The following is a 19,198-nucleotide window of genomic DNA, read 5'->3' as shown; positions in this document are numbered from 1 at the left end:
CAGGCAATCAAAAGTTTAAGACGGGGAAAAAAGTCGGTCAGACGGCGTTTCAAACTCAGCTAGTATGTTTTCTCGCGCGATTAAAACGCCACTTCCGTGCGAAAGTTAGTTTCGTCGACATCTGACTACGTGACAATCCTTGCTTTTTAACACTCACGCGTTTTTGGTACTTCAACTAAGTTGTCCCTCGTGAACTACAATAACCCTCCGTCCCCCTTCCCCCTTCCCGCACGTTTTTTTTTTTTAATGATGTCGAGTAAGAAAGCATACACAAACGAGCACCGATTTTGATATGAGCTACGCAGGGTCGTGCTACTGCTTTATTATCCGTCAATATGAAGGTGCTGCCCATTTGCTTTTGTTTCTTTAGATTACAAAAAGCTAACCTGTCCTTTTGTTTACTTAAATTATAGCAAGCCACCCATCCACGCCGCTTCCCGGGAACAGTCTGCGGGGGCTCATCACAGAAAATGTTAATCCGAGCTGTCGATGTAACGATTAAACGGCCTGGCAATGGCACTGTATGTTGACGAAACGTCTTGCCATGAACTGATTGCCTGCGAGATCGCATCCCGCGTTCTCGCAGATGCCTTGTACGACAAGCAGTGCTCACCCCTTCGTGGAATAATCGAGACGCTTTTGGTGGGTGCCAAAAGACTGTTAGAGATCGTTATTTCCCGCTGGCCCTACCCGAAGAAAGAGAGAACACGTACTGGCCTGTAACAATATTGGCCGCGCATAAACAGTCACCGACGTTTGCCTGTCAGAGGTCATCTCGCTCTTTCACTCGCTTAACAGCGACGGCACATCGTTGCTTCCATGCTTTGTTACACGGGAACTGGAACATCTTATGCCCTCTATGGCTTGCTTTAGAACAACGTACCGCGGAAGTGTAAGCCATTTTCACCGCGAATACAGCACGGCCACCACGCCTAGAAGGGCTCTTGATGCAGCTGGACGAACCGGAAGCGTGAAGTCACGTGGTGCCTCGCTTCGGATGACGAAACTTCCGGCTCAAACGCCGGTCACCTATTATTTGAGACAAGACCTCAGCGTGGTTTTTGTCCATTTTGCAAAGTAGTGCCCTCAGCATCAATACTAAATCGCTAGAGCTTTTGCTGGGGTCCTCCTTAGGTGGGCCTAGATTCTGTTCGATATCACCCCCCAAAAGCAATAGTTTCACAACATAAAGGCAATCACAAATAGTACCAAGAAGAAGATTTGGGCATGGCAAAAGCAGCAGGTTAACATTGTTTGTGCGCTTACAATGCAACGAAGGGATGGGACTGACCTGCACGAGAAAATACAAGAGGGTTTGACGAGTCTCCATTCCCGCCGCTTGCACATGCTCACTGAAGTCCCAGGAAGACGGTCCGTGCTTTATGGGGTGCGGGAATGTTGATGTCACTGACGATGAAGCCAAAGTAGCCGAGAAAGAGCACCGATAAAAATCGATGTCTTCAAACGACAAAGCCGGGCAGCATTGTTCCGGTGACAAGCCAAGCAGGGTCGGATGACTCTGCGAAGCTCACGATGTGCCATTGGAAGGCGGCAGCGAGCAAGATACGCAGGATGATAGCACCTGCACGAGGAAATACAAGAGAGTTTGACGAGTCTGCATTCCTGCCACTTGCACATGCTAACATGTCCAAGCGGCAGACATATGCTAACGTGTGCAAGCGGATGTGAACGTGTGCAAGCGGATGCAAGAACACGCTAACGTATGCAAGTGGATGTTAATGTGGGTGACGTAATTCGAGAGGATGTGGCTCTGGCCTACCATAATTGTACTATAAGGCTGATTGTAAACAAGAATCTGGGGGGCCCCCATTAGAGTATAACGTTTGGTGCGCCAGGGCTACCCCCTCAGACCGCTTTTGTTTTTTATTTATATAAATGCGTTATGTTTAAAAATCAAGTACTGTGGAAAGATTGAGGGTTTCCAACTGGGTGGGTCAGAAGTTAAGCTTTTGACCTACGCAGATGACCATCGCTGTTTTTATGCACTAACAAAGAGAGTGTCAAACGAGTTGTTCAGGAAGTTAAGGGGTTTTCAGCAAACACTGGGAGCAATGTAAATTAGGATAAATGTATCGGGTTCTGGCATGGGGATTGGTCTTCAAGCCCAAATACGTTCGCAAATGACAGATGGGGATCCACCCCCTTCAAATACCAGGGAGCTCCGCTCGACTGTTATAAAAACAGCGAGCAGTAATGTCGGGTGCAAGAGCATGAAACTAAAGATAAAACTGAAAAATGGAAAGGAGGGAGTCTCTCCATGTTTGCCAAAGTCACAGTGTGCAATTCATATTTTGTCTCCAAAATATGGCTTGTTATGCAAGTGTTGCATTGTTACGAGTTAATGTTCGAAAATTCCATTGAGTGTTTGCTGTCGTTATTTGGGTGTCATCCTGGGAAAGGTGTGCCAGGGGCAATCTGTTCAGACGAGTCTGGGACGGAGGATTCGGTCTGACCCACCGGTTTATCCACCAGTTGGTGAACAGGTTTCTGTTTTTTCGTGACACCTCTGACCCATTCCTGCAAACTGTGAGTCAGATAAGGTTGGCGCTTGCACTGCCTCAGCTCATAGTGTCCACAAAGTGCATATCCGACCGTTTTTTTTTTTTTGTTTTTTTTTTTAGAGAAATTGTTTTAGCATGGTATTTGCTTCTTGGCAATAGACAATGACAAGAGGGTGACTTTTGATTTGATAATGCTCCTGGGCCTTCACAGTCTCTGGCGCTCCCGCACAGCGAGGCTCCATAATGATGCCGATGCTCAACCTGCGAGGATGTACTTTCGTCAAAGTGTTGGGGCGTACGTCGAAGGTGTTAAAACACAAGGCACCGCACCTCATTGGTTATCAAGAATTGAACCGCTAGAAATGTTAAAAGAATTTTAAAATATAGATAATTATCAACTTCAAATAGCACGAACGCCCAGGTTTTCTCGCTGTTAGACGCGAGAAAGGCGGGCACAAGTGTACCCGACTGTTGGCCGCGCGCCTCACTGCACACCCGTGATGTCAAGTTTGGGTGGCGGGGAAAACTGGGGAAAAACTAGGGAGAATGATGTGTCAACGTCGCCAATGAATGGATGGCGGCTTCATATATATTCTTTTGTATATAGCTGCCATGTAAATATGCTTGTGTAATGTTTGCCTTATGTCAAAAATCAGGCAAAAAAAAAAAGTGGCGTAGCATAGTGGTAAGGTGTCTGCTTCATACGCAAGTAGACGTGGGTTCGATCCGCGGTGTGGCCCTACTTTTTTTTGTTCTTTTGTTTGTTTTGTTTTTTTCGAACATTTTGTTTTGTCATAGCATTTGGCGATATTTGCGAAATTTCATTTTTTTTTACAATCAACACTAAAAAAAATGAGAAAAAAAAGAAAAAAAGAATGTTGTTGACGAAATTTTGCAGAACTAAATGGTGTCTCCCTTCCCGGAGGTGCAATCATGGACAGCGGGGCTTGGATTGCCGGCTGGACGCCGCGAAGCGGCGTGAATGCAGGCGGGGTGGTCTGTTAAAGGGGAACTCCGACAATTTTTTGGTCGACTCCGATTTGGCTGGAAATTTGCAGACCGCATCAATGGCCCTTTCTTAAGTGATAACCAAAATATTTTATAAAACTAAAAATGTTCCGTGAAGTTATTGAATTTTCAAGTAACGCCGGCCGGCAAGGTTCCAGGAGGCGACTCTCTACTGGCAACAATGAAAAATCCCTACTTTTCCCTACCCGCGCACGTCACGGGTGTGCAGGCCGACGAGCGACTCGGGCAGCCGCGAAGTGGCTTTCCGAGCGCCAGCGATCGAGATTATTTTATCGCAGCTTCAAGGTCGAAAGTTAGTTTGCAATGGGTAGCAATCTGTGCTCCGCGATAGATTGTAGAAACAGTGCCAAAAAGAGCTTCTTTTTTAACCTAGTTTTCGTGGGAGAAAAAAAATGCGTTCCCTGGCAGCAATTGAGGCCAGCCACGTCAAGGTGCTTTTGCGCGAGCTGTGTGCCGAGGGAACTAGTGTCACATAAAACATTTTCGCTTTTGCTCGGAATACTTTATAGCCGCGTGTTGCGAGTTAAGTATCCTTCAGCAGCTGGAACAGCTTCAAGAGCGGCAAGCGCAAACTCAAACCGGCTGTGACCGCTACGACATCCGTCCAAAAAAGAGTGCTAATAATATCAAGAAAAATAGTACACAATCTAGCACTATAGTCGACATTTTGCACAGTCACATTGGTTATTCAAAATTGGTTCAGTAATTTTTTTTTAATATTTTATAAACACTATTTCTGTTTCGTATGTCGAATCTAGGTTGGGCTACTCTCGGAGTTCCACTCACGTGGCCGATATGTTGAAGACGAGAAGTGAAACGTCTAAACACAGTTCAAGTCTGAATTTAGACACGACTTTCGACATATTGCTATTCCTGTCTGCTATACAAAGGTTTATGAAGCAGGTGTCGAGCTCAATTAATATACGATAAGAGCCTTGCCTGGTTTGTCAAATGGTTGGCATGCAATATTCGCTGCAGAAGAAGTGATGAAAACGTCTTTATTCTATTGCGGATAAATGTTATATAAGGCTGAAAAGTTTTTTTTTATTCATAAAAATATTAATGTCGTTGAGGGGAGGCATGCAAATTTACAGCTGATGGAAACTGCGCTAAACCAACACTTAATTTTTAAAAAAAAATCTTATATAGAATTACCCCCTTCCCAAGTGCTCTTGTGGATGGGTGTTTGAAAGCGTTGCATTCTACTCCAAAAGCTAAAAAAAAAAAGAATAGGGGCATATATTTTTATTAGTAACTTTTGTTAACTTATTTTTGAATTAACAGTTTTATGACGTCTTTCTGTACTTTACGCATTATTGTATCTTCGTGCAAATATTCTTTATTTGAAGATGAACAGTGTATTTGTGTATTTTATACGCATTCCATTGCCCCGTGATGTTTGGCTTGGTGGTTGCAGAGTTCTTTAATTGTCATTTTAACACAATCTTCATGACCAACAACCTGCCATCTGATCTACAAGAATGCAGTTCATTCCATTCTATACATTTCATTGTTTACGAGAACCACAGTTAGATGCGTTAGGTCACAGCCCAGCACGCACATGTTCGTCGCTTTGGGAGGCAAGCAATGTACGTGCCACACGCACGAACGCTGAAAATGGCATAGACCAGAAGCGCTTTTCAGAAATGGTCTACAGATCTTTTGCTAAATTACTTAAGCACCAAGGAGCGTATTCATGCCACAAGAGTAGTTACACGTGCTGGCGCCTGCAACAGTAACTTTTCTGAAAAAAATCTAAAACAAATGGCACGTTCCTTCAGGTTATACGAGCGTGTGGGGCATCTGACCCATATTCCAAGCATTTTCCGTGGTGCTTTGGCAATTAGTCAAAAAATGTATTGCATGACTCTTCGACCTTTCTTCAACAGCCATCTTCTAATAGAAAAAGAACAGATTTACTAGCGATATCACGAAACTAGCGAGCCGCGGCTTAAGCGTACAGAGTTGCAAAAATGGTTTTATCAAAATTCCAATTGCCCCAGTTTTTTTTTGTTTTTGTTTTTTTACTTTTTTATAGTTTATCACATAGGCCAATGTCATACTTAGTACAAATATAGATAATTATCAACTTCAAAAAGCATGAACGCCCAGGTTTTCTCGCTGTTAGACGCGAGAAAGGCGGGCACAAGTGTACTTGACTGTTGGCCGCGCGCCTCACTGCACACCCGTGATGTCAAGTTTGGGTGGTGGGGAAAACTGGGGAAAAACTAGGGAGAATTATGTTTCAGTTTCGGCAGCAAACAAACTATCATTTTTTTAATTAACTAGAGTGAATCTGGGAGAACAAGATAGCCGTTCGGAATGAGGAAGCCATCCGCATTCGGATTATGCCTTTGGATTAGGTAGCTCCAAAAATCGGCGGAGTTCCCCTTTAATGAGCTCCCCAGTGATACATGCGCCGTTCAAAAAGGGAGACCCAAATGGCATGAGCTCTCCGCGTAGTGCGTATACACTAGTGATGGGCTAAACTTTTGCTGAATCGAAAGTTCGGCGCCGAATCTTAGGGTTCGGCAAAGCCGAACTTTTGCCACGTTTCTAAAGATTTGGCAAAGATTCGGCAAAAATACATTGTTAGCAGACTTAACGTTGATATTTAGTTTTTTCTGACAAAAAAAGGTTTTACGTTTCTTTTTCCTAACTTAAATACAACATGTAAGGCATATTAACATAGTTATTACTAAATAAGACCACCCTCACAAAATTTGTTTATCAAATTGTCGCACTAACCAGTTTTGCAACTCACCATTACAGCTTGCCATTGCAGAATGGAACTCTTTGCCCCACCTTGTTGTAGATATCATAGATAAAAATGAATTCAAATCATCATGTGAACGTTTGTTACACTTTTCCATGGAATGACTCGTGGGATGGTGTCTTTCTTGTTTTTTCATGTGTAAAGATGGTCTTTTCTCTCTCTTTTTGTAGCCTGGTTGGCACGTTGTTTCCTGTTTGTGTAAGAGTATTCCTTTCGAGTGGGTGTATTGCATTGTTTCTTGTTTATTAAGCAAATATGTACGATATGTATTGTTTCAAAATTTTTGTCGAAAGCCTTGTACTCCCCCATTATACAATGCCCGAAAGGGCGCTTTGAGGTAAATTAAATAAATAAATAAATAAATAAAAAGGTGATATTCTGCAAGATAATTGTATCGGTGTCGTTTTTGTGTGTTTACTGGCAATTTTAGTGACTCCTTGCAGAAGTGGCGTGACAACGAGGTTGGGTAGAAGCAAGCGTGGCACAGTCACGAATCACGCTACGCAAGTTTCGGTCTTGAGGCATCAGCAGCGCAAGCCTGCGTGTGTGTGTATATCAACCTCCTTGGTGTACACTGCTAAAATGAAGGCAATACCGCTGCATTTTTGCTTTCTCTGGGAGTCACCGTTTAGTGCACGAAAATGAATGCAACGGTTGCTGAGCCTTCACCAGAAGAGATAATAATATTGTAAATATGCATGTTTTTCAATTTAAGTCACTTGACGTCAGCTTTCCATGAAAGTGTGCGTCCCATATTCACAACGTCTCCTTTTAACCTTTAAAATGCCAGTTTCTGATGTTAGGACACACAAACGTTTCGGAAGAGGGAGAATTAGGAATATCGGATGTGCATTGTCGAGCATTACAGTTCTGTGTTTAGTTTTATGCAGATACATGAAAATCGCGATATAACATTGAAAAAGCAATATTATTTTGTTCTATAACACACTCCTCCTAAGCCGAAAACAGCATTGTTATAATTGCGAGGAGTGCTTTAAAGTAATAGACCCTTTCCGAAATTGCGGCAGGCAACCATGATCCTATGAACTTGGCTTTTCTTCAAAACACGACAGACAACACTGATATCAAGGGGGCGCGGGGGAGAAGTCATTGGTATGGCGGCTGCTGCACCGTCTAGTTCGCCCAGCGCTATCACTGCCGGTCTACTATGGAGCAAAACTTTGACAACGATTCCGGATAACTCCACTGCTGACCAGGTGAATAAGTATTACGCCGCCCGGAAGACGAGCGAGCGTAACCGGCGACGTAGTTACAAATTCATGACAGAAGGCTACGTTGAGCCGTCGTCGCTCGAAACTGCGATAGTTAACAACGGGTAAGTTGTCGATTCTGCATTAGCGACTACTGCGCGTTATAAAGTGTACGGTTAGAATTTTCAAAACTCGTTTTTCTTATACACAGGAATGTGAGCTTCGTCGTGGCGCGCGGGCAGTGCTACGCGAGCCAGAGAAAGTCATCCAAGCCCTACCGCGCAACTGCAACGATCGGAGCAGACGGCTCGGTCTCGACGAGTATCTGCCATTGTGCTGCCAAAGAAGGCTTGTGCAATCATTCTTTAGCACTGCTACAAATGATTGCCCTTCTCAAATAAGAAGGGTACAGGGAAGCACCCCTGGAAGTGACATGCACGAAACTTCCGCAGCAGAGGCGTCGTCCTCGGGGATCGCAGATCAATCCTGGGAGCGTCAGCGACCTGGACTGGAGGAGCGTGCGGGAAGGAGGGCCTTCCGAAGCACTTTCTTCGAAGCTCTACGACGCGAGAAAAAGCAAGAGGAGCATGACAGACATGCAGCAGGACCTCCACACTTTGGGCGTCGATCTCGGCCACCTCGAGGATTCGCCTTTTGCGAAGCATCTGCGTTCTCTGCAAGTGCTGGGCACTGATTCAATGTTTGGCATAGTCCCCGAGGGCTTTGGAATATCTTACCAGCACCCAGTGTCTCCACATGGATTCAAGACATACATCAGCCCGAACATTGTGCAGTGTGGCACAGATGCCTCCAAACCTGTGCTCCCCACCTGGCCGGTGCTGTTCACCTCGTCAAACACCTACCAGCTGGGAACAGAGTTCCTAAGTGCTACCAAAACATTACTTCTTCAGGTATTGTTCCACTTGCTTCACATTTGCACTTTATATTTATCTTCCTGTTATGCATTACCTTGTCTTTGTCAACGTAGAGCTTGGTTTTAACCCCGGAACAAGCGCGCCAACTGGAAAAGGACAGCCGCCAGCAAGCAAAAAGCGCAACATGGAAGGCTGCCCGAACCAACAGGCTCATGGCGTCTTCATTTGGGACCGTTGCAACCCGAGAATCATAGACGAATGTGAGGCTACGGAACCTCACCGAAGAGCGCTCGAGTGAGAGCCGTCAAGTGAGTGCTTACACACTATTTGCGGGCAAGATAGTTTTTCTCTTTTCAGAACACACACTCTTCAACTGGACTCCTCTTTTTGATAGAAAGATGCATGCACAAGAATACTAGCAGTACAACATGAAACGGCATGTGTGAATCCACAGTAGTCACAGCAATAGCTGCAACACTGCACTCGGACCCTCATTAGCCTCGTTTACATGAATGCGACTTAGTCGCATAAAATGCAGTTGTCGTATTCAATGCAGTCATGTAAACGGTATAATGCGCTAGGAAAGTGCATCACATTCAAGTCGCTAGACAGAGGTGTATCGAGCCAGCAAATACGCATTCATTTAACCCATGTAAACGGAGCTCGCATCACATTTTGGAATGGGGAGGATTACGGGAGAGCGCTCGCTGCGGGGGCAGCGAGTGAACAGCTGAGAAGATGGCGGTAGCCAGCCTTGCTAGCGGCGGCAGATAGCGGTCCTGTGTGGTCACCCCCAGTTTTCTCCCGAGAAGAAACGAAAGCTTTTATTTCCATCATAAGTGAGCAGAATATAGCTGAGCAGCTTGGTGAGGGCGGCACCCTCCAAGCCTTGCGAAATGCGACTTGCGCATCCGAGGGCGTTTCAAGAGGCTTCAGCGCAAGCACGAACGACGCCGAGAGCTCCTAGCACTGCATGGTAGCACAGAACAAGCAGCTCCTACCTCGGCGCAGTTCCTGGCTGTGCCGGAGCCTTTTGGCCTCGGGGTCCGGTCGCGATTGGCAAGGTTTGGCGAGGCGAAGCGCGGTGGCGTCCTCAAAGTGGTTGCAAATGATCTCGCTCGCCAGGCCGTGCACAGGTACGTCGCCTCTGATCCAGAGTGACCTAGCAGTCCAACCCGGAACCCAAAACGCTCGGGTTTTGATGCTCCTTCCGTCTCATAACTTCATGTACAGCATTGAAGACGGCGGGCACAATCTTTACGCTTGCGGAAGGCGTTGAAAAGCTTTCATGTGCAATGCATCGGAAAATGTGGTTATGGGGTGCAGCCGGTGCCGAAAACGCAGCTTTAACTTTCAGCTTTGACACAGCATGGTGCCACCTTCGCGTAGGGCTTGGTGCGCATTCATGTAAACATTGCCGCGTTGGCTTCATTCAAAGGCCGATTGGAGTCAATATGCTGAAGTCGCATTCATGTAAATGCGGCTATTATCGCAGGCACGCACTTCACTGCTCTCCTGGCGACGACGGTGAACTGCTTAGAATGATCTCTGCTCTTCGGTTTGATGAGCCCGATGTTCCCTCGCTGTTGCGACAAGTCTAGCCTTGCGTTCCGCTTTTTCTGTCGCAGTCGGCACCTTATGAGGAGGAGCCGTTATTGATGTGTGGGCATAGCCAGGTCGTGGGCATTGCTTGTCTGGCTGTTTGTAGCGCCCAGAGCCAGGGGCTTATAGAGCAGCCCCTTTTCATTAGAAATAGGGTTAAACTTAACTGCCTGACTCCGCTTTCCCACGTTCAGCTCAGCGGACACCGCTGAAGCGCTTCACAGAGAGAATCCCTGCCCTAGGAGATTACCTTTGTTTTGTTGTAACTGTTAATATGAACTTAACTCTTTCGCTACCGCGCCTATTCAAATCGATCAATTTGATCGACGCACTTCCAGTTCAAATTTTCGCGCGCTCGCGCGGTTTACGGGCGCCTAGCACCATCTAGGTTAGAAAGTGGGAAACACACAACGTGCTCCGCTATGTTTTGTTAGTTTCCTGCTTTGCGGCGCTCCTCCCCGCGTCGCAAAAAGTTTCGCTTTGACGGGCGAGCGCTTCGATCATGGCGTCGTCATCGTGCGCGGGCGCTGCCAAAAGATGTCGTGCTTCTGGCCTTTCGAGCTCTTTAGGAGCCGATTTCGCGGATGCAATCAGCAGTAGTGAGACTGAAGATGATGTGGACACATCAGATTTCAGCACCGATGACGAGGATGCACCAACTCAAGCCGGAACATCCAGCGGGTGAGTGTCAGCTCTATGTGGGGCGCACATTTAGATTACTAATAAATAGTTATGACCGGCGGAGCATGTACTCACAGCTATATTATATATTTTCAGGGTCTCAATGTCATACGGACATGATTCCTTGCCAGCAGCTGTGAAGCGCATACAGTTTTTTCCTAAACAAAACCCGGGAGTCAAAGTTGGCGGCGCGGTCCGGAGTAACGCACGGCGGTTCGTCCGGGCCGTCGATGTCTTCCAACTCTTCTTCACCGCAGAGCTAATCAACATGATCTGTGAGAACACAAACAAATATGCGTGGGCGCATATTTTAGAGAGGCAAACGTACGCAGAAAAGGACGGCTTATGGAAAATGTTCAGTCCCAATGAAGTGATGCAGTGCATAGGAGTCCTGATCTACATGGGAATTGTGGAACTGCCTCGACTCCATCTATACTGGAATACCTCGGAGTTATTTTCCGGCCTCATTCTTCCAAAGATTATGGCCAGAAGCCGATTTTTTGCGTTTCTTGCTTTTCTCAGTGTCATGGACTTGGAGAAGACTGACGCTGTCCGCGATGGCAAGCTGCACAGGATCACACATCTGCTGCAACATATGAATGACGTGTCATGTCAGCATTTCCAGCCATACCGAAATTTGTGCGTGGATGAACGAATGGTCAAATCAAAAGGACGATCGGGAATACGCCAGTATATGCGTGACAAGGGGGTCAAATGGGGGTACAAGCTGTGGGTCCTTGCTGACTCAAGCACAGGCTACACTGTGCAATTTAGCGTTTACATCGGGAAGCGAGAAACATCCAGCTCAAAGGGACTGGCTTATGACGTTGTAACGCGCCTGTGTGATGCATATTTGGATCAAGGCTACATTATCTACCTTGACAACTTCTACACATCCACCTCCCTCTTTGAACACCTTCTTGAGAGGAAGACTCTCTATTGTGGAACAACGCGCAAAAATTGTCGCGGATTTCCCTCCCAGTTGAAAGACACCACTTGGGAGAAAAGAGCAACTCGAGGGGACATTCGCTGGCTGCGGTGCCGTGATGTGCTGTATGTGCAATGGAAAGACAAGCGCACTGTAAACATGATGAGCACAGCCCACACTGCCAACAATCATGTCAGTGCAATGCGAAAAGTGAAGAGAGGAGACCGATGGACAAGGATCCCCATAAGGAAGCCACTCATAATAGAAGACTATAATAAGGGCATGCTTGGTGTTGACAAGTCCGATCAACTTATCGCTTCTTACAATGTCTTGATGAAGTGTGTCAGGTGGTGGAAGACACTGTTCTTCCACTGCATTGACATTGCTGTCGTCAACAGCTTTGTCATCTTCCAAGGACACAGGGAACATCACCCCGAGATAGAGGAGCTCACCAGAAAGACTGGCTTTGACCAGCTCGCATTCCGTATTGAGCTGGTCAACCAGATTTTCGGGATGGACGACAGACATGTTCACCCTCCGCCTCCTCCAAAGAAGTCTGAGCACAAGCCCCAGGTGCAAGAAAAGCGCCGTAACTGCAAGCTCAGCTACGAGAAAAAGAAGGTCGAAAGGAAGACTGCAGTTTTTTGTGAGCCGTGTGGTGTGTATCTGTGTTTCATCCCAACGAGGGACTGCTTTGGAGGATGGCACGCCACACACCCACGCTAACTTTTTTTTTTGCGCAAAGAACAGTTTTCAGCAATACCCTCTGAAAATTGTGTTATCATTTTATGGCATAATAAGCTACAGAATGCATATCTTGAAATTTTTTCACTCTTGATATTTTTAGAGTTGTCCACCTTTGTCAAGCAGAACAACATCCTCACTGTATAAAGTTTTACATTAAAACATTTTTTTTATTATGTTGTGCAATAAATGTATATGCAGCATTTATGTTATCGAATAGAAAATTCTTTTAACTACATTTTGATACCAAACAATGTAAATAAGGCATTAGTGAATCTGCACCAAAAGATATTTCCTTCCACCTAGTAAAAACTGCCCTTTTTCCCGTGGTAGCGAAAGAGTTAAAACCAGTACGAGAATCTCCTCCGTCCATTCTGTAACTATTCATGAAAATTACTTTTTTCAATGTTTTCATTGCTCTGTTCTTTTGCAGGCATGGTGTCACTCATGAGCCCTATGCAGTGAGGAACTAAGAAAGAGCACTTCGTTGTCGTGGCCACAGCATCCAGGCTACCTGCTGTGGCATTATGGTGGATCCATCTTTGCCATGGCTGGGAGCGTCTCCGGACAGACTTGTCTATGACCCCAAGGAGCCTGTCCCTCATGTAGTTCTGGAAGTCAAGTGTCCTTATACCATGTACCACTCGGCCGATCCTGACTCGCAGACCTTCTACATGGTGAAAGATGACTCAGGAACATACAGATTAAGGCGCGACCATAACTATTACTACCAACTGTCGGGGCAAATGGCGCTTTCAGGCTTAATGTGGGGCGATTTTGTGGTTTACTGCAAGAAGTTTTTGATTGTGGAGAGGAATAGATTTTCCCTTTCTGACTGGACTGAATGCAAGGAAGTGCTTAACAAGTTATTTTTAGACATTACTACCATACCTAGCACGAAGGTGTGATCAGTGAAATTTTGACTGAATGGAGGGCAGCATGCTAGTTTGGTTACTATAGTCCGTTGCAACTTAAGAAAATAGCGCGAGGGTGAGACGGGCCGGAGGAGGAAGCAGACGGAATGCTGGAGGAGAGGGGGAACCTCCTTCTCTCTTTAGTGTTCCATCTGCTTCCTCCCCCCCCCCGGTCCGTCTTACCCTCGCCCTACCTTCTTGAGTTGCAATGGACTAGAATAAATGACAGAGTAACAAAGACAATACAGAGTGAGAAAAATAAATTGGGGTTTTTGAACATAAACATCAGCTATCCCTTTATGTGGCATTTGTATGTGCATCATAGCGAGGGTTGCATCTTTGTTTTTGGTAAATACTGATAAATAACCCCCCGAGGTGGTTTCTTCCTGATTGGTGAAAACCAGAAACCCTGGAGCCGTCCTTAAATAGGAAAAACCGACTTTTCAAAGTGGGAAAACCTTTGTCAGCATTTTCTTTTCTTTGTGACTTTGAACCCAATCTGTACTAAAGGTCATTCAGTTAGATATTAAGCCTTTTGACAAAATAAGCCCGATAACTGCCTTTTCCTTGCCCGGCACTAAATATATACACCGAATGCTAGAAAATAAATAAAACACAGAAAAACACCCCCCCCCCCCCCCCTTCGAAGAAAAATAAACCCCAAAAACACGGAACCCTAAAGATAACTCAGTTGTTTGGTATTTTATAAGATCATGCAAGATTTGAACTCGAAAAGTGTCGGTTTATGTGGTGCAAGTAAATCGGGATGAGAGCCACTTCGTGGACATGCTTTTTTTTTTTCCCCGACGAGTGTAGCAGCATAAGCATTTACTAAGAAAATATGACCGTTGCCTTCTCTTTCCTTCTTCGTTTATGCTGTCACTCTTACTGCCGAGGCTTTTCAATCAATGTTTACACTGCCATTTTGAATTTTAAAAGTGTATGGGCAGTTTCCTACTTTATTTCTATAGCCCTTCATTCATTCATGAAACTTCCAAGGTTGACCCCATGAGCCTTCATTTCATTTTGACAGTGCCCCGTTTAAAAACATCTTTGCAATGAACAGTGTAGTGTGCACCAGCATGCGTAGTTCTGTAAATAAATTTTGAGACTCCGTGATGTGAAACGGTGTATGTATTAATTTTTTTTAATGCTTTGGTAATTTATCAGCAGTGCAATTTTTACAAATAAAGTAACACTTTGCTATACTAAGTCTACCTCGTTTTCATTTAGTTACACTCAGGGGAATGTTAAAGTATGAAAAATTGACGACCACTCTGTTTCACTGCATTCCTTAGCATTCAGAAACTCACGCTTTATTCGTGTCAACAAATGTTTTGGAGAGACAAGGGAGTAAAGTTCTATGCACATTGCATTTTTTACAAGAGCCCACCATTAACAGTAAAAATTCACTCTTCAGATGAGCACTCAAAACAATTTGAACAAGATATTTAAAATGAACCTCTCACTCTTACTTTTTGAAAAAAAAAATGTTTCTTCGCAAAAACAGTAACTTTAACATTTCAATGCTTGTGTACAGAAGCCACATCTGGATCAGATTATCCATACACAGCAAATACAGGCAGCCTGGGATTGGCAGTGCATTGACTTCAGAACAAATCTATAGTAAATCGCGGCAAAATGAGCTACTACAGCCCTTTTTTCATTTAGCGTACCTGCCCATTTTTATCGAACTTTTGATCCATACTAGATCTGGAAAACGAAGTTTGTCTTGTTCTTTCAACCCTTGCAAACCAAGAAATAATGAAGCTTGTGGGATATGTAGGAATTCGCCTCAAGATCCAATTCTGTTTATTCATTGTTTCCTATGAGCCACGCGATGATTCTCTTGCGTCCACACTAAAGCGCCGGTCACACACTTGCAACCGAGTAGGACGGAGAGAGACAAGACCAGCTTTAAGCCCCTTATGTCTTAGGACCGGGTGCGCTGCTGCGGAGCTGGTCCTACGACATCGCAAGAGGCTTAAACACCGGTCTCGTCTCTCTCCGTCCTACTCGGCTGCAAGTGTGTGAACGAGCCTTAACAGTATGGACCACGGGCAAGGCCAAAGGGCACGTGCCCTTAGCTTCGGGATTCAATTTCAATGCACATGTGTGCACGCTACACTGGCGCCTCTATGGCTTCAAGCTCGTGCGTGTATCATTCTCCTTGCTCCAAGTGTGTGCAAAACAAACTAGTTCTGCTTGTCACCCCAGCACTTGGACGAAGATCTCTAGGCGAATAGCAAAATTGAGTGTTGTAGCTCATACTGTCTGCGATTGTACATTTGCTGAACCGTTAGTCATCACTTGTCCTCATCAGGGGACCTTGAAAGTTGGTGAGAAGGGCACAAATAAACCACATTTCCTTGACAACGGGGGCAAGCGAGATCGAAACGGGCCGGTCAAAGATGTGAAAGCTCTTGGTTCGTTGGATGCGTCACTCCACGTGTATTCGCAGAGATGCAATTTCTTCTGTTTCTTTCACCTCTTCAGTTGTGAAGTTACCCTTCCGAAGGAAAGGAGGTGTGTTCAGTTCAACATTGATCTCTTTCAACGGGTCCTCTATCCTGAAGCCCTTATCGGCCATGACAGAATCTTTGTCATTAAAACGCAGCTTCAGGAATCCACTTGTTTCGACACATTCATTATCTGACATCGAGCCGGTAAATAACTCTGATACAAAAGTCACCATTCCATCGGGGAAAATGCCAATGAGGCCCTCGAAGGTATTGGTTGACTCATAAGCTGAAAAGGTGGCTGACTGCAGTACTAGTAAACTTGAAGCTTGACACTTGACTTCAGTGGCATCAAGGATAACCCTTGTTGTTGGATAACGATCCTTAAATGCTGGTGGCATTAGGTCATCTACTGCCTCCCTGGTCAGCCACAGCGGTATCTGGCCAAGGTGTAAATACAAGTAACTAATCCAAGTTATACAAATCTTGGAGACTGTCGCAGTTGAAACTCGAAACCTGTATGCAAGATCTCGCTCAAATAGCCCGAGGCGTAGGCGGACCAGCAGTAAAAATAACTGATCTTTGGAAGACAAGATGGAAGGTCTTCCAGCTTTTGTGACCTTTCCACTGTATGTGGTGGCCCACACTCTCACATTTTTGGCTGCCTCACCAGGTTTTAAGAAAGACCAGAGGTTCATGAACTTCCCATAACTTGGAAGGCCGGTGTAAAACTGGATGTCTGCCGGACTGTCATTAAAACAATCTATTCAAAATCTACGACTTGACTTTGCCTCAAGTGTCTCGCATTTTGCCAGAGCAAGTTCAAGCTGTCTTTGAGTTTTGTACAGAGCTTGCTTCGTTTCTGCAAGTTCTGCTTTGCGTCTCTCAAGCGACATACATTTGGTGAGTGCGAGTTAAAGTTTTGTTTGGGCTTCAAGCAGGGCACCCTCTAGTTTAGTTAGTTGAACTTGCAAGCTCTTGATTGTCCCCGCTTGGAATGATGTCTTTTCCTCGAGCTGTCGTAGCTGAGTCGTGTCCACAAACTGGACTGTGGCGTAGCCAGGAGGGGGATCGGTGGTCACGACTTCAGTCCCGGTGTCGTTGGTGGGGTCGTCGATGTTGACCGCCGAGTTACAAGCGTCGTCCTCAGCTCTGGCAGCGGTGATTGCGTCGTTTGTGTTGTCGCCGATGGTGCAATCCCTCAAGGCAACTGGGCAGCTGATTTCGTCTTCGTTGACGGTGGTGTCCACGAACTGGACTGTGGCGTAGCCAGGAGGGGGGTCGGTGGTCAAGACCTCAGTCCCGGCGTTGCTCTTTATAGCATTTCTTGTAACGTTGCTGGCAACGTTGTCCATGTCGGTGATCACATGATCTGTTGCATCTTCGTCAGCAGCGGTCAGCTTGCTTGTAGCTTGCATCCTTTGAAGGGGCGCTCTCCTAGGAGGCTTCTTGGCGGCGTTAAATCCAAACACGCTCGGTGCAACTCTTTCCTTCAAGAAACAGAAACCTGAGGCGATATTGAAGAGATAATCCTTCTCTTGAAAACGTAGTGAACACACCTTTGTGTATTTTGTGATGGTGAATAGTTTGCCTTCGTCCCGTTTAATGGCAATCACCCATTTCTTGCGCAGTCGGCTCTTTCGGGAAAGCAAAAAATTATACCTGGAAAGATAAACAGAATAGGGTTCGCCGAATCAGATCATGTCACGATCATGCTCATAAACACGGTTGAAGCGAACGCGCGATCATGCAATTTTGAACGGGCCTGTCACACCACCTGCAGACAACCTAGACTCTTCAAAATTCGTATTCTTAAGCTCTGGGGAAGTGTCGAAAAAAGAGATGGGTTGCGAAGCGTAAGCTCGCAGGCCACCGCTCAAAAATTCGTATTCTTCCAATGTGGCGCACTTTATACTCCCATGCATAAGCGCTGTTAGCTCGTGTTTTCTCTTTCGTCCACATAGCCCTAAAGTTAGAACCTCGCGCTTTAAAGATTAGGCCGAACCGCATGTAACCGATTTAGCGAGCGATGAGAGGAGCATCGGCGACAGCGACGAGAATCATCGATGAGCGACGGAAATTTCTCACTGTCGCCCGTAGCGTCGCTCGGTTCTCGCATTTCTAGAAAACGTCGCTCATTGCCTTGGTCGCTTGCTCCCGTCGCACGAATGACCGACGACAGTGAAGCCGGTCGCCGTCGCATGTCTCACGCTTCTCTCTCCCGTCGTTCGCCAAATCGCTTGCATGCTGTTTATACTTAATAGCAAAACAAGAAGTCTCACCTTGTTTCCGTTATTATCTTTTACACCTCTCTGCTTGCAGAGGGGCACGCAGCAATCTAAAGGCATTTTCCGAGACCCCGAGCAGCGTCGCAGCAGCGGCAGTCAGAGCTTTGCAGTAGGAAAGGAAAAACAAAGGAAGGCGGCCAGACCAAGACCAGGCTTACGCGAGCACCCGATCACTGACCTGATTTCCGCCGCCATACGAATGGCCGCCGACGGTGGCCAACAGCGCTCGTGCATAGTTTCTGAAACGCCGCCGCTAGATGGCGAAGAATTCCGGAAAGGGTCTATTGTAGGCCAATGTTTCAGAATGCACCGCATCATTTGTCGCTTGCGCAGTGGACTGCGTAAATTACTGCCCGATTTTCTATTCTTGAGGCAGAAAATGTTGAAGACAACCACACTCGCTCACAAACGCAGTTACTGTATTGCCTACTCCACATCGCGCCGTAACGGCTGGTTGTACTACACTGCACAATGGTAACCACACGACTGCACGGCGTCCACATGCAATCCATGGCTCCATCATGTTCTCGCGCGTGCACAGACATTTGCCGAATTTTCGCCGAATCTTTGCCGAACTTTCCTTCAAAAGTTTGGCATTTGCCGAATTATGCCGAATCTGAAGTTCGGCTGATTCGGTCCATCACTAGTATGCATGTTTGCAAGTCCGATCTCAGGACGCCGCCATCTTGCCCAGCGGGGTGCGCTTGGGCACGGCCATAATCCGATTATGAAGCCTTAGCAAGGCTTCGTAATCGGATTAGAACGCGTCCAAGCGCATCCCAGCGAGCAAAATGGCAGCGCCCTGAAACCGGACTTGCAAACGTGTATTCGCGACTCCAACTAACTATGGGTGGCGCCACTCATTTTCCAAAATGGCGGTTATAGTGAGAGTCAGAGATGCGTGCCACTGTTGAGCCTGCTGGCTTCACTGAGTGACACAAATTCTTTCTGGTAATACGAGGAAAATAGGGTGTTTGTTATAAGCGCAGGTCGCCTCTTTATTTTGAAAACAAAAACGGTGTTTAGCGTAATATTTATGCAAGGATGCACGTCTTAATTCTGGAGCGGAAACGAAACTAGCTCTATTTTAGATTTAATTTCTCTATGTAGGTTTTAATTTTGGATTCTTTCGTAACTCAAGATGTGTCTCACATCGTAATTATTTAGTT

At 45.9% G+C, this 19,198-nt stretch overlaps 2 pseudogenes; both read left to right on the top strand.

Moving 5' to 3' along the window:
* The first annotated feature begins 7,442 nt into the window (after positions 1 to 7,442).
* On the top strand, positions 7,443 to 8,711 carry LOC121835787 (annotated as a pseudogene).
* A 1,806-nt stretch (positions 8,712 to 10,517) lies between these two features.
* LOC120846223 lies at positions 10,518 to 12,193 on the top strand (annotated as a pseudogene).
* Positions 12,194 to 19,198: the final 7,005 nt, after the last annotated feature.

Source organism: Ixodes scapularis, unplaced genomic scaffold, assembly GCF_016920785.2.
Source record: "Ixodes scapularis isolate PalLabHiFi unplaced genomic scaffold, ASM1692078v2 PGA_scaffold1__304_contigs__length_218370807, whole genome shotgun sequence".
In the NCBI taxonomy this organism is placed as follows: domain Eukaryota; kingdom Metazoa; phylum Arthropoda; class Arachnida; order Ixodida; family Ixodidae; genus Ixodes; species Ixodes scapularis.
Note: the sequence above shows the minus strand (reverse complement) of the source record. Positions and strands in the feature narration are given on the sequence as shown.